Consider the following 15,380-nt stretch of genomic DNA (forward strand, 5'->3'; position numbering starts at 1 on the left):
CTAGATGTTGGTGGAGTAGTTTCCCCAGTAGTCGGTTAAGTCTTGTTGAGCTTAGCAGCTCAGCCTTGCTTGTGGCATCTCTTTCAGGTGAAGTTGAAACTTCTGAGTTTGCTGCTGTTGGCACTTGGCCGCCCCAGCTTTCTCCTGGATAGACGGTCGAGTGGTATCCCTCCTCGGACGGCGAGGAAAGGGATTACTGATGTCCTGATCGGCCTCATCAGGGACATCTGACCCCGGCGCTAGCTTCCACTATTTTATCTTTCCGCTGCTTTTGAATCTTGTAAAACCCTGAATTTCAAACCAGTGTTGAAATAAATTGTTGAACTTGTTTAACTTGGTTGATCTGTTGTATTCTTTGGAACCACTCACCTTCGTGTGAGCTATGCTAACTCGGTCCTGTCTAAGGGGTTTATCGGATGAAATCCGACGGATCGTCGAGTTAACTTGATTAAAGCATGAGATTCGCGTGTTAGACGACTTAACCGTGCTTTAGCTAAGTTAATCCGAGGTGTTCCGCCACAGCTGGTACCAGAGCAGGTTTAGCGGGACAGAGAACACAATAGGTCCTAAACACTTTCTTTTAAAATAAAATTTGCAAGAAATGTGTTGAAAAATCTCGTACGACCGTTAAGGATGACCTTAGTACGAGAGGCACTAGGGGATTTTGGGGTTATTTTTAGGTGGCTATTACTTATTGGTTATTTTGCTAACCTCCAGCACTTCACCACGTGTATCATACGTGTGCCGAGTTCCGCATCACGAATATGCGAGGGTTGATAGGGAGTTCTATTCAAAGTACCCTATCATCACGGTTGTTTCGCCCACGTTTATCATACATGTGCAGGTTCCGTATGTTAACTCATGCGAAGGGTGGTATGGTTCGATTCCAACAAGCCTATCATCACGGTTGTTCGCTCACGTCTATTATACGTGCGTAGATTCCGCATCTCGAGTATGCGAAGGGTTATATGGTTCTATTCAAAGGGGACCTATTTCCACGGTTGTTGTGCTGTCCATGCAGCGTTAAACGCATGGGTGCCATTTCTATAGTTTACAGTAATGCTTGGGGACACTTTCGTGAGTGCTGGCACGAAAGGTTCATGTGGTTGTATTTTCTGCAGGTACACTAACCGCGTTCGCTTAGGAACGATGCTAGAAACCGACTAGCTACTATAGGGAGCGATGTACTTGTTGCCTTGCCACCGGCACTAACCGCGTAAGACCAAAACTTTTGGCAGTTGTTTTGGTTGAGAGGACGAGGTAGGTCGTGCATGCATCATGAATAAAAATCTGTAAAACCACATCCCTAAAACAACATTGCCCTGGTTTAAAGCCCTTCTTCGCTTTAAGGATTTCTAGCTACCTTCTCAGCTTGCGCTCTGGTTAGAAATTCGAGTGCTCTTCCCTGCCCGATCTGTTCTCTTTAGGGTTTCTGTCTCACGCTTCTTTCGGTTCTTGGTTCCAGATGGCTGCTCCCGGACATGTGTTTCATGGCACTGATGGCACTTCCCACTCCACATGCCTACATTTCGAGGGCTTTCCTGCTATTTTGTGGGATACCTTGAGGTGGTTTGGGTACCAGTCACCGTCTCTTTACGCGGGACGGGAGTACCAGGAGCACGGAGTGCAGCGGTGCAACGTGCAAGTGATTGTACCTCCACCCTCTGTACAGCCCGAGTGGCCCTAGCTCGAGGTCTCGACCTACGGTCACACCCTTGAGGACACCTGGGAGTCAGCTGCCCTGCAGGCTCTCACCCAATTTTGCCGGCTACACTCGTTTGAGGTCCTTTTGGACCCGATCGGTTTGTTTCCCGCCAGGGATCGGATGGACCCAGCTTGGCTTGACCGAGTAAATAACATGGAGGTGTTGGCAGCCTCACACTCACTGGTCACCGTTTCCACCACGACAAGGTGCATGTTAGCTTTATATCGACTGGTTGAACTTCAAGGATGGGCTATGGCTGTCTTGGCACGGATCACCGTAGACACCCAGGAGCATTTCAACACCGCCAAGAGAGACTTGGTGGAACAGTCATATCAGCTTATCCAAAGGGGCATACAGGTCTCCGACATGCAGACCCGGATTATAGAGCTAGAGGCGGAAGTGATGGACATGGAGCATGACATGACCCAGTTTGCTGAGGAGAAATTGGAGGTTGAGATGGAGCTCGCGGTCGAAAATGCGCACTTAGCCGAGCACCATGCCGAGCTAGATGCTATCCATGCCTTGGAAATGCAGCTGGATGAGCAAATGGCCCCGGAGGAGGAGGAAGACCCCGTGGAGGTAGAGGGAATCTCTAGTATGGACATTGAAGATGGCGACGCCCCTTCTCCAACGCATAGTGTTTCATCAGTAGGCAACCTGGATGACTTTTAGGTTGAAGGCTGTAGACGATGGTCTTTTATTGTACTCCTCGGCAACCTATAATTTTGGATAGTGATGTAATAGGTTGGCCTTGAGTTGAGTACTCCTTCTGTATTAAGAGACCAGCAATGAAATGATCTTGGTGAAATCAGTTCCTGTTTTTCCTTCACTCTTGACTCAACTTTTGACCCTTTGGGACACGCCTTGGATGCCAAAGTTGTGTGAGAGTTTGTGCTGTGACCGCACGCCAGGTTTCCGTTCTGTGGGTTTGTCCAAAATTTGGCCGACCCCGGGTCATGAGGTCGGATGTGCCCGACCCCTCGCGGTAGGTCTCCACCTCGCCCGGCCCCTTGTTGCAAGGCTCCATTTCGCCCGACCCGGGCACTAAAGGTCGGACATAGTGGAACCCCCGAGATAATGTTTTGACTCGCCCGAGGTTGTGTGCAGACCAGTCGATGAGAACGCGGATCTTGTGGACCCTACTAAGTATGGATCAAAACACTTTTCCGATCGGTTAGCAAAGTAAAGTGACTGTGCAGAACCGAGTTAGTTGCTAACTAGGATGGCAAGGAGAGGTGTTCACCTCCTTAATAAAGATATGTTGTTGTGTTGCACTATCGGCAAGAGTTGCATTTAAGGATTCAACACATACGTTCCCGCATGATTGGACTACTTCTGGGATTATGGAACTAATGGAACGTTAACTCTTGCAGATGGCGCACCGCACCCGATCCGACTCTGTGCCCAGTGGTAGTGAGCATAGGCAAGATCTTCCCCTGCCCCCGCCTTCACTGGAGGCGATCTTAGCGGCTCGAACCGAGCTGCTGAGGCATATTGCCCAAGGGCAACAGCAGCAGCCCCATGGGAGAAGGGCTCAGCAGCAGCCTCATGTTGCTCGCTATGAGGATTTCTTGGGGACGCAACCCCCTTTGTTCTAGAAGACACAAGACCCGCTCAACACCGACATCTGGATTCGTGTCATCGAATCCAAGTTCTCCCTCCTCACCGCCCATTGCCTGGAGGAGAACAAGGCTCGGTTCGTCGTGCAAAAACTATGTGGTTCTGCCCTCCTTTGGTGGGATCACTACCATGCCATGCAGCCGACCGACCACATCGTCAGCTGGGAGGAGTTTAAGACAGCGTTCAGGGGCCATCATATCCCTGAAGGTCTCCTGGAGCGTAAACTCAACGAGTTCCTGGCCCTTACCCAGGGAAGTCGTGATGTCCTGCACTATGCGCAGGCTTTCAATGATCTGTGCCGGTATGCTGGATACCATGCGGACACAGATGAGAAGAAGCGGCACAGGTTCTGCAGAGGGCTAAGCCTGGAGCTCAGAGAGAGATTAAACCCGATAAGGGTGAATACATACAACGAGTTGGTCAACTTGGCCATCTCACAAGAGGACTGCATGAAGGCTCTATCAGCCGAGTTGAAGAGGAAGGCTCCAATGCTGATGCCCAGCCCACCTGCACAGTGATTCAGAATGGTTCCCCCATAGGCGCCCAGCCGACCCCAGCAGTCAGGAAGATGGCTTGCCCGACCCCCACCAGCGGCAGCACTTCGTTTTCCGGGATTTCAACCTCAGGCACCGCGGCCGACCCTACCGCCGCCACCGCGCCCTGCAAATGGTAACCGCTGCTTCACCTGTGGCAATGTGGGGCATTTCGCCAAGGACTGCCCCAGGAATCAGAATCAGCGCCCAGGGCAGAGCAATGCGATGCTCAATAAAGGGAAGAAGCCCAAGATGCAAGTTCGCCAAGGTCGGCTGAACTTCACCAACGCAGCAAAGCTTCCTGAAGGTGCACTGATAATGACGGGTACCTTTCTTATCCACAGTCGTCCAGCTTTGATTTTGTTTGACTCAGGAGCCTCACATAGTTTTATTGGAAGAAAGACTAGTGACAAATATGGGTTAAAGGAATGCCAAACAAGAGGGTCTTTTAGGATATCCACCCTGGGTGGGGTAATCACATCTGATAGGATGAGTGTCAATGTGCTATCCAGCTAGGCCGAACCCTTTTTAAAGAGAATCTTGTTATCCTCGATCTAGAGGGGATTGATGTCATCCTAGGAATGGATTGGATGACTAGGCACCAGGTTGTGCTAGATATCCCAGCCCGAGCTATCCATGTCAACTCACCCCACCAAGGCTCCTCTTGTTGGGATACGAGGTAGGCTACACTAGCGTAAATCAAAATTTCTACCGCGTATAACCAGGAAGAACTGCCGTACAAGGATCACGGGATTACCACTCGACGCACTACTGGTGCGGAAGATGTAGATACGCGTCGATGCAGTGAAGACGATCACGTAGTCGTACGTAGTCGATCAACGTAGTCGTACGTAGTCGATCACGTCACGTCCAGCAGCTCCCACGTGCAGCAAGATCGCCTCCGATGCCGTGGCTCGTCGGCGGCTCGTCGATGGCTCGTCCAAGTGCTGCAGGCGCAACACCTCCAAGGTATCCACACGTGCAGGGAGGAAGCGTCGCAAGCCGGACTGCTAGATCCGCGAGTTGCAACAGGCGAGGGCGTGGGAGGCGCGGCAGATGTGTTTCGCCAAAAGGTGTGAACCCTAGGGCGCCCCCACCCCTCTATTTATAGAGGTTCCTGATGGGCCTCTGGATCCGAGGCCCATTAGTACTCCTACACCTAATCCAACTCGGATCAGATCCGAATTGGGCTTCCAGCCCCTTAAGTGTGTGACCCTATGGGTTCGGATACGTATAGACATGGCCCGAGTACTCCTACTCGGCCCAATAGTCGGTAGCGGCCTCTAGCAAGATGTGCCAACTCCTATACGCACACGAAGATCATATCAGATGAACCATCACAACATAATATACATGTTATTCCCTTTGCCTCATGATATTTGGTCTAGCTTCAAGCTGACCGCTCTTTCTCGATCCTGTGATTCGGAATCCCTTTGTAGGTTAACTCTTAACCGTACGTAGCATGGCCATGCATTTTCGGATCCGATCACTCGAGGGGCCCAGAGATATCATTCTCAATCAGAGAGGGGCAAATCCCATCTTGACTGACCATGTCTCATAGCATGCTTCTTGACAAACCCGAAAGCTACCTTTATAACTACCCTGTTACGGCGTAGCGTTTGATAGCCCCTAAGTAGGTCGATCCACATCTAGAATACATGCAACAATCTCAGGTCTAAGGACAAAGCGTATATGTTGTTTAAAGAGAGAACTACTTCTCGTGTTGGGTCAGTCCTAACACATGTCTCCACATGTGTCCACATTATTAGTTCAACATCTCCATATCCATGACTTGTGAAACATAGTCATCAACTAATACATGTGCTAGTCTAATATTCATGTGTGTCCTCACATGAACTCCGACTAGGGACAACTTTAGAATAACCATACAAGTAAAGAGTTTCACATACAATTCACATAATTGCAAATCAATTCAAGTAGCCTTGAATGGATATTCAATGAACACAATATACAAATCATGGATACAAATGGAATATCATCATCTCTATGATTGCCTCTAGGGCATACCTCCAACAGTCTCCCACTTGCAGTAGAGTCAATCTAGAAGGTACCTAATACCCATAGCTCTTACATGCGCATCATGCTTAGCCTGCGGGAGTGGTTTTGTCAACGGATCAGAAATGTTCAGATCCGTGTGTATTTTGCATATCTTGATCTCACCCCGGTTAACGAAGTCTCGAATGAGATGAAATCGCCGCATTACGTGTTTGTTCTTCTGGTGGTTCCTTGGCTCCTTTGCTTGCGCAATTGCCCCATTGTTATCACAGTAGAGATTCAATGGGCTGGACGCATTCGGGAACACACCAAGCTCAATGAGGAAATTCCTTATCCAAACACCTTCCTTCGCGGCTTCCGAAGCCGCGGTGTACTCGGCTTCTGTCGTAGAATCGGCCACCGTCTCCTGCTTGGAACTCTTCCAACTAACAGCACCACCATTTAGCGTGAACACAAATCCTGATTGTGACTTTGAATCATCTCTGTCGGTTTGGAAACTAGCATCGGTGTAACCTGTTACAACGAGCTCCTCCTGACCTCCATAGACGAGGAACATATCTTTAGTCCTTCTCAAGTACTTAAGAATGTTTTTCACCGCTGTCCAGTGACTCTCACCTGGATCAGATTGGTGTCTGCTTGTCATACTTAGCGCATATGAAACATCTGGGCGAGTACTTATCATTGCATACATGATAGATCCAATAGCCGAGGCATATGGCACTCTACTCATGCGATCCCGCTCATCAGCAGTCGAAGGACACTGAGTCTTGCTGAGATGTATGCCATGTGACATAGGCAAGAACCCTTTCTTTGCCTCTTCCATGCTGAACCGCTTCAACACTTTGTCAATATAAGTATCTTGGCTCAAACCTATAAGCCTTCTCGATCTATCTCTATAGATCTTAATGCCCAGAATATATGCTGCTTCCCCTAAGTCCTTCATCGAAAAACTATTTTTCAGTGAAGTCTTTACGGACTCAAGCATAAGAATGTTATTTCCAATCAGTAATATGTCATCCACATATAAGATTAGAAATACTACAGAGCTCCCACTAACCTTCTTGTAAACACAAGACTCTTCTTCGTTCTTGGTGAAGTCAAACCCTTTGACCACTTCATCAAAACGAATGTTCCAACTCCTAGATGCTTGCTTCAATCCATAAATGGATCTCTGAAGCTTGCATACCTTTCCAGCATTTTTCGGATCGACAAAACCCTCGGGCTGTATCATATACACGTCCTCAGCTAGGTTTCCATTCAGGAAAGCTGTCTTGACATCCATCTGCTATATCTCATAATCGAAATATGCAGCTATAGCTAGAATAATCCGAATGGACTTAAGCATCACTACGGGCGAGAAGGTCTCGTTGTAGTCAACTCCTTGAACTTGTCGAAAACCTTTTGCGACAAGTCGTACTTTATAGATGTGAACATTTCCATCCATGTCCTTTTTCTTCTTATAGATCCACTTGCACTCTATGGCTTTAACACCATCAGGCGGGTCAACCAAGTTCCAAACTTGATTGTCTCCCATGGACTCTATTTCGGATTGCATGGCACTCTGCCATTTTTCGGAGTCTGGGTCCATCATTGCTACTGCATATGTCGCAGGCTCATCATTGTCCAACAATAATATTTCCCGCATTTCGCGGAGCCTTGCCGACCTTCGTGGTTGTGGCGGTGCTTCTCTTGCCATGGGTATCTCAACTTGTTCTGCTACGTTAGCATCACTCATTGATTCTTGCCCGATCGGCTCATCTTGAACTTCTTCAAGATGCACTGTCTTTCCACTCTTTTCTCCTTTGAGAAACTCTTTCTCTAGGAAAACCCCGTTCCGAGCGACAAACACTTTGCCTTCTGATCGGTTGTAGAAATAATATCCCAAAGTTTCCTTTGGATATCCCACGAAAATGCACTTATCCGACTTGGGTGTGATCTTGTCCGACTGAAGTCGCTTGACAAACACTTCACATCCCCAAATCTTTAGAAAAGACAAACTAGGAACCTTTCCAGTCCATATCTCATATGGTGTCTTAACTACGGATTTAGATGGTACCCTATTAAGTGTGAAAGCTGCTGTTTCTAGAGCGTATCCCCAAAATGACAACGATAGGTCCGACTGGCTCATCATTGATCGAACCATGTCTAACAAAGTTCGATTACGTTGCTCGGACACACCGTTTCTCTGAGGTGTTCCAGGTGGCGTAAGTTGTGGAACAATTCCGCAACTCTTTAGACGATTGCTAAACTCGTGGCTCAAATACTCGCCTCCACGATCAGATCGTAAGGCCTTAATTTTCTTGCCACGCTGATTTTCAACTTCATTCTGAAATTCCTTGAACTTTTCAAAGGTTTCAGACTTGTACCTCATCAAGTAGACATAGCCATATCTACTAAAATCATCAGTGAAAGTTATGAAGTATTGGAATCCTCCTCTAGCCGTCGTGCTCATTGGTCCGCATACATCACTATGTACGAGTTCCAACAAGTCTACTGCTCTCTCAGGAAATCCTGTGAATGGCGTCTTGGTCATCTTGCCTAGCAAGCAAGCCTCGCATGTCTCGTATGATTCAAAATCAAACGAAGTTAGAAGTCCATCAGAATGGAGCTTCTTCATGCGCTTTTCACTTATATGACCCAAACGACAATACCACAAGTAGGTAGGACTCAAATCATTAGGCCGAGGCCTTTTAGCACTTACATTACAGACAGGTGAACCATCAAGATTTAAAACAAATAATCCATTCACAATGGGTGCAAAAGCCATAAACATATTATTCTTAGAAATCACACAACCATTATTTTCACTCGCAAATGAATAACCATCCTTCATCAAGCATGAAGGAGACAAAATGTTTCGACTTAAACTAGGAACAAAATAACAATTATTCAACTCCATAATAAATCCTGACGGGAGGTGGAGTTGCATCGTCCCGACGGTCAAAGCAGCAACTCTTGCATTATTGCCCACGCGGAAATCAACTTCTCCTCTTTCCACGCTTCTACTTCTTATCATTCCCTGCATCGAATTGCAAATATGAGCAACCGATCCGGTATCAAATACCCAAGAATTAATAACTGTATCAGCGAGAAATATGTTGTCTATAACATTAACAACAAGCGTACCTGAGGTAGAAGTACTCTTACTTCCGCCATTCTTCAAGGAAGCTAGGTACTGCTTGCAGTTTCTCTTCCAATGACCAAGTTCATGACAGTAAAAGCACTCTTTGTCTGGAGCAGGTCCAGGTCCAGCTTTAACCTTGGGCGGTGGGTTTGGCTTGGACGTTCCAGCCTTGCCCTTCTTCTTCCAAGAATTGCCCTTCTTCTTAAAGCTGGGCTTGTTCTGTATCGCCATCACATGGCTGGTACTAGCGCTTTTCTTGATGTCAGCCTCTGCTGTCTTGAGCATACCACACAGCTCATTCAGACCCTTCTCCGTCCCATGCATATGGTAGTTCGAGATGAAGTTCCCATAGCTAGGCGGAAGAGACGAAAGAATGAAATCAGTGGCCAACTCTTGGCCTAGTGGGAAGCCTAGCTTCTCCAACCGTTGAGTGTAACCAACCATCTTGATTACGTGTGGTCCTACTGCTGCGCCTTCTGCTAGCTTGCTCTCAACAAAGGCCTTAGACACATTGAACCTTTCAGTCCTGGCCTGTGTTTGGAACATGTCTCTAAGCGCCACGATCATATCGTGCGCCTCATGGTTTGTTTCGAACTGCATCTGCAGCTCGGGTTCCATGCAAGCAAGCATAAGGCAGCTTACTTCGAGGTTAGCATCACATGCTTTCTTGTAAGCATTCTTAGCAGCAGCGGGTGCATCATCAGCAGGTTCTTCTGGTAGTGGGTTGTCTAGAACATCTTCCTTTTTCTCAGCCCTGAGAACAATTCTCAGGTTACGGATCCAATCCGAGTAGTTTGTTCCATTCAACTTGTCCTTCTCAAGGACCGAACGCAAAGCAAACGATGTGGTGGTGTTGCTAGGTGCCATTTAATCTACAACAAAAGTAATGCAAAATACACTAAGACAAACGTATCCTTGATAGAGCAAATTACATTAAACTATTTTAACAGAATCTACTCCCACTAAAATCAATATCCCTCTATTGAAACTTAGTGATTCAGGATCCACAACTAACAAGTCTACTAGTGAGCTTTAGCATCACCGCTAGCAAACGAGGTAGATCGGTAAGCAACTTTTGCTAATCATATCACATATGACTCCTGTTGTTGGGTGACATCTCTATGTCTCGGCGCCCAACCTTTATACCCCAAGGTCCTTAACCGTTAAGATAACCTTGTTAAGCAAACCAACCCTTATGCGTGTAAGTGTCCGACACAAACCCGTCTAGTCAAGGAAAACTAGTGGCACCCTAATTTCATAGACCCACCACTAATTGTACAAGACATGGGACGGTGCAAGTTTTAGTTGGGAGGGCATACTAACTTAAAATTTGCGAGGGATCGTTCTACTTCTAACATCACAGCATGCATAAAGTAAAACATAAACAGAATAGCATTCACACAGCTTGTGACACAGTATGGCCCGTTTTCATATGGTGATCTCCATCTCCATAGAACTTGTTCACCATGGTGATCTCCATCTCCATGTTCCATGTGCGCCATCCTCCTGGTGATGAGTCCTCCAAGAACTAGAGCATGCTATTACGCCTAATAGCTAGTAAAGAATCTAGTAATGAAGATTACATAGTTGCTTGGATCATCACAGATTGGTACGCAGACCATTAAATACAATAAAGTGACAACACATCTGGCTCCTGCCGTGTTGCCGTACGCGCGACACGCAGGTCACGAATGAGTTATACACATGCATCACACACACAAGGGGGCCATACTGATCACAAGATACATACATACATCCTGCAAAAGAGAGTTAGGCGTCCTAACGTTCCAAACTTCGGAGGCCCGAAACTCCATCTTCCAAGCCGAATTTGGGAAATCTAATTTCGCCGAAAACAGCAAAGCGGTTGAAATTCATGTGTAACTTTTTCTGTAGATCAATTTTCGTATAAAAATCGCCCCGATCCGAGATCGTACCGAAAAGTTATGGCTGATTTACCGAAGCATACGCATATGGCAAAATTCCGACCCCGGCAGTAGATCCCATCTACTATTGCACATCTAATGCGCCTAGCGTATGACCCTAGATCTCGATTCGACCAATCATATTGATCTTCGCTCACTGCAACTGGATTTACGTGTATCACTTAACTCCGATGGCGGAAACCGACCGGTAGGAGTATGTCGTTACACTACCATTGCAGCAAGGGCACGAAATCAGGACATAGATCAAACAGAGAACTCGCATATCTCCATATGCACACATCCCGAATCCAAAACTAAGCAGCTACGGCTCTGATACTACTGTTGGGATACGAGGTAGGCTACACTAGCGTAAATCAAAATTTCTACCGCGTATAACCAGGAAGAACTGCCGTATAAGGATCACGGGATTACCACTCGACGCACTACTGGTGCGGAAGATGTAGATATGCGTCGATGCAGTGAAGACGATCACGTAGTCGTACGTAGTCGATCAACGTAGTCGTACGTAGTCGATCACGTCACGTCCAGCAGCTCCCACGTGCAGCAAGATCGCCTCCGATGCCGCGGCTCGTCGTCGGCTCGTCCAAGTGCTGCAGGCGCAACACCTCCAAGGTATCCACACGTGCAGGGAGGAAGCGTCGCAAGCCGGACTGCTAGATCCGCGAGTTGCAACAGGCGAGGGCGTGGGAGGCGCGGCAGATGTGTTTCGCCAAAAGGTGTGAACCCTAGGGCGCCCCCACCCCTCTATTTATAGAGGTTCCTGATGGGCCTCTGGATCCGAGGCCCATTAGTACTCCTAAACCTAATCCAACTCGGATCAGATCCGAATTGGGCTTCCAGCCCCTTAAGTGTGTGACCCTATGGGTTCGGATACGTATAGACATGGCCCGAGTACTCCTACTCGGCCCAATAGTCGGTAGCGGCCTCTAGCAAGACGTGCCAACTCCTATACGCACACGAAAATCATATCAGACGAACCATCACAACATAATATACATGTTATTCCCTTTGCCTCACGATATTTGGTCTAGCTTCAAGCCGACCGCTCTTTCTCGATCCTGTGATTCGGAATCCCTTTGTAGGTTAACTCTTAACCGTACGTAGCATGGCCATGCATTTTCGGATCCGATCACTCGAGGGGCCCAGAGATATCACTCTCAATCAGAGAGGGGCAAATCCCATCTTGACTGACCATGTCTCATAGCATGCTTCTTGACAAACCCGAAAGCTACCTTTATAACTACCCTGTTACGGCGTAGCGTTTGATAGCCCCTAAGTAGGTCGATCCACATCTAGAATACATGCGACAATCTCAGGTCTAAGGACAAAGCGTATATGTTGTTTAAAGAGAGAACTACTTCTCGTGTTGGGTCAGTCCTAACACATGTCTCCACATGTGTCCACATTATTAGTTCAACATCTCCATGTCCATGACTTGTGAAACATAGTCATCAACTAATACATGTGCTAGTCTAATATTCATGTGTGTCCTCACATGAACTCCGACTAGGGACAACTTTAGAATAACCATACAAGTAAAGAGTTTCACATACAATTCACATAATTGCAAATCAATTCAAGTAGCCTTTAATGGATATTCAATGAACACAATATACAAATCATGGATACAAATGGAATATCATCGTCTCTATGATTGCCTCTAGGGCATACCTCCAACACCTCTGTTGTCCAATTGCCTTGCCGAGAAGATGTGAATTCTTGTGCGTATCCTGCAGTTGAGACCCAACTGGAGGACATCCCTGTAGTCTGTGAGTACCCCGACGTGTTTCCCGATATTTTACCAGGCATGCCGCCCGATAGAGATGTGGAGTTTTCCATAGAGTTGATCCCCGTCACAGCCCCTATCTCCAAAAGACCGTATCGGATGCCACCCGCCGAGTTGGCTGAGTTAAAAATCTAACTCTATGAGTTGTTGGCGAAAGGCTTTATCCGACCCAGCACTTCACCCTAGGGTTCCCCAGCCCTGTTTGTGAAGAACAAGGATGTGAGTCTAGGCATGTGTGTGGACTACCGACCCCTCAATGCAGTGACTATCAAGAACAAGTATCCCCTTCCCCACGTTGATGTTCTGTTTGATCAATTAGCAGGAGCTAGAGTATTTTCCAAGATTGATCTTCGCTCCGGCTATCACCAAATCAAGATCCGACCCTATGACATCCCCAAAACTGCCTTCTCCACAAGATATGGACTCTACGAGTACCTGGTTATGTCTTTTGGACTCACCAATGCGTCCACTTACTTCATGTATCTCATGAATTCGGTGTTCATGCTCGAGCTGGACAATTTCGTCGTGGTGTTCATTGATGATATCCTGGTGTACTCGAAGAACGAAGAAGAACATGTTGATCATCTTCATGTGGTTCTTCAACGATTGAGGGATCATCAGCTTTATGCCAAATTCTCCAAGTGTGAATTCTGGTTAGAGAGTGTCAAGTTCTTGGGACACACGATCTCTCGAAATGGCATAGCAGTTGACCCCAGCAAGGTACAGGAGGTCATGGACTGGAAGCCACCCACTTCAGTTCATCAGATCCGAAGTTTCCTTGGTCTAGTGGGCTATTATTGGCGTTTCATCCTAGATTTCTCCAAGATAGCTAAGCCGATGACTGAGCTGCTGAAGAAGGAAGTTAAGTTTATGTGGAGCAACAAATGTGAAGAAGCCTTCCACACCTTGAAATAATTGTTGACTTCTGCCCCCGTTTTAGCTCAACTCGACCCTTCTAGGCCGTTTGACGTATACTGTGATGCCTCTGGCACTGGACTTGGGTGTGTTCTTATGCAAGACAACCGAGTCATTGCCTATGCCTCACGGGCGTTGCGACCTCATGAGCTAAACTACCCGACCCATGATCTTGAGTTAGCAACAGTGATTCACGCCCTAAAAATATGGAGACACTATCTAATGAGCACCCACTGCAACATCTACACTGATCACAAGAGCCTCAAGTACATCTTCACTCAAGACAACCTCAACATGCACCAAAGAAGATGGTTGGAGTTGATTAAGGATTATGATTTGGAAGTACATTATCACCCCGGCAAGGCCAACATGGTAGCAGACGCTCTCAGCCGCAAGGCCTATTGCAATTGCTTGTCGGCAACCAACTTCACAGAGACCCTATGTCATGAGATGGGAAAACTTAGTTTGGAAATGGTTTCCCATGAACCCTCGGTCATATCTCCCTTGAGTCTGCTTTAGAGGACCGAATTGGGATGGCACAGTTGGAGGACGAGAAAATATAGAGAATTAAAAGGAAGATTTCATGGAAGGATGAAGGGTATAAGCATTTCCGACAGGATGTGAATGGAAGAGTGTATTATGGGAACCGACTTGTTGTCCCATCCAACCCCAGTCTTAAGAAGCAACTCCTAGATGAAGCCCATCTCTCCAAGTTCTCAATCCATCCTGGCAGCAATAAAATGTATCATGATCTCCGTCAAACTTTTTGGTGGAGTGGAATGAAGCCAGAAATTGCACGCTATGTCTCGGAATGTGACACCTGCCAACGTGTCAAGCCTAGCCATTTGAAGGTAGCAGGTACCCTACAACCGCTACCTATCCCATCCTGGAAATGGGAAGACATCAGCATGGATTTCATTGTTGGACTGCCCCCTACATCTCAGCGACATGACTCCATTTGTGTTATAGTGGACCGCCTTACCAAGTCTGCCCACTTTCTTCCTGTTCACACCACCTACCCGGCCAAGAATAATGCAGAGCTGTATCTTGACCGCATTGTTTCTCTGCACGGTGTGCCTAGGATGATGATATCTGATCGAGGTGTTCAGTTTGTAGCGTGTTTTTGGGAACAGCTACAAGCATCACTTGGCACCAAGCTCATTCGTAGCTTGACCTATCATCCCCAAACCGATGGTCAGACCGAAAAAATAAATCAGATCCTTGAAGACATGCTACGAGCTTGTGTCATCCACTATGACAAGAATTGGGATAAGTGCTTAGCATTGGCAGAGTTCTCCTATAACAATAGCTACCAGATCAGTTTGAAGATGGCACCGTTTGAAGCCTTATATGGTCGGAGGTGTCGAACACCATTGAATTGGTCACAAGTTGGAGAAAGACAAACCTATAGCCCTGATCTAGTAGTATAAGCCGAAGAGCAAGTTAAGATAATTCAAGCAAATCTTAAGGCAGCCCAATCTCGACAGAAGAGTTACTCCGACAAGAGGAGGAGACCCCTGCAGTTTGACATTGGTGATTACGTATATCTTCAAGTCTCCCCGACCAAAGGAGTGCAACGGTTTAGAGTAAAAGGAAAATTGGCTCCCCGTTACATTGGCCCTTATGAGATTGTGGAAATTTGCGGACCCGTTGCTTACCGGATCCAACTACCCGAGCAGCTCTCAGCCATTCATGATGTTTTCTATGTCTCCCAACTGAAGAAATGTCTCCAAGTCCC

Source organism: Setaria viridis, chromosome 4, assembly GCF_005286985.2.
Source record: "Setaria viridis chromosome 4, Setaria_viridis_v4.0, whole genome shotgun sequence".
NCBI lineage: Eukaryota > Viridiplantae > Streptophyta > Magnoliopsida > Poales > Poaceae > Setaria > Setaria viridis.